The sequence below is a fragment of the Eimeria tenella genome, genomic scaffold (assembly GCF_000499545.2).
Source record: "Eimeria tenella Houghton genomic scaffold, Eth_scaff2728, whole genome shotgun sequence".
NCBI lineage: Eukaryota > Apicomplexa > Conoidasida > Eucoccidiorida > Eimeriidae > Eimeria > Eimeria tenella.
This window is the reverse complement of record NW_013542603.1, coordinates 4,606-5,409: the sequence shown is the minus strand read 5'-3', so window position 1 is coordinate 5,409 and position 804 is coordinate 4,606.

The following is an 804-nucleotide window of genomic DNA, read 5'->3' as shown; positions in this document are numbered from 1 at the left end:
CGGCAGCAGCAGCTGCTGCGGCGACAGCTGCAGCAGCAGCAGCAGCAGCTGCTGCTGCTGCTGCATGTCCCCCTTGCCTCTGCGTCCTTGAGCCTTAGAGACAAAAAAATACTAAAAAGAGAGCAGCTTGATATTAAAGAAAGAAAGAAGCAGCAATTGCTGCTGCAGCAGCTGCTACACTCTAGGCCCTCTCGGCCTTGCCCTCCCTGAGGGTTTAGGGTTTAGGGTTTAGGGTTTAGGGTTTGCTGCTCAGGGCTCTGCAGCTGCAGACCCCCGTTGCTGCGCTTTTTACTATTGGCTCAGAGTGTGCTGCCGTTTCGATCGGGCCTTCTGCTGCTGCTGCTGCTGCAGCCCCCGCGCAGCAACAGCAGCAGCAGCAGGAGCGGCTGCTGCTGCTGCTGCGTCTTATACGCTTTTGCTGCATCCAAGGCAGCCTCGAACTTCCCTCTTCGTTGAAGCGGGCCCTAGCAGCAGCAGCTGCTGCGGGGGCCCCCCGTCTGCCGCTCACTGCAGCAGCAGCAGCAGCAGCAGGGGCAGCGAACACCGGAAACGCAGCAGCAGCAGCAGATGCAGTGCGCTAGTAGCGGCAGGTGCTGCTTCTTCACCCTGTAGCAGCAGCACCAACAGCAACGACTGCAGCAGCGGCGGCAGCAGCAGAAGCTCGAGGCAGCGGCTGCACGGGGGGTCTGCAGCAGCAGCAGCAGCACGCAGCTGCAGCAGCAGCAGCAGCAGCAGTCGCAGAGTCCCAGTAGCAGCTGCTGCTGCGCTCAAGGCGAGCGCAATGCGACCTGCATGTCTGCCTCC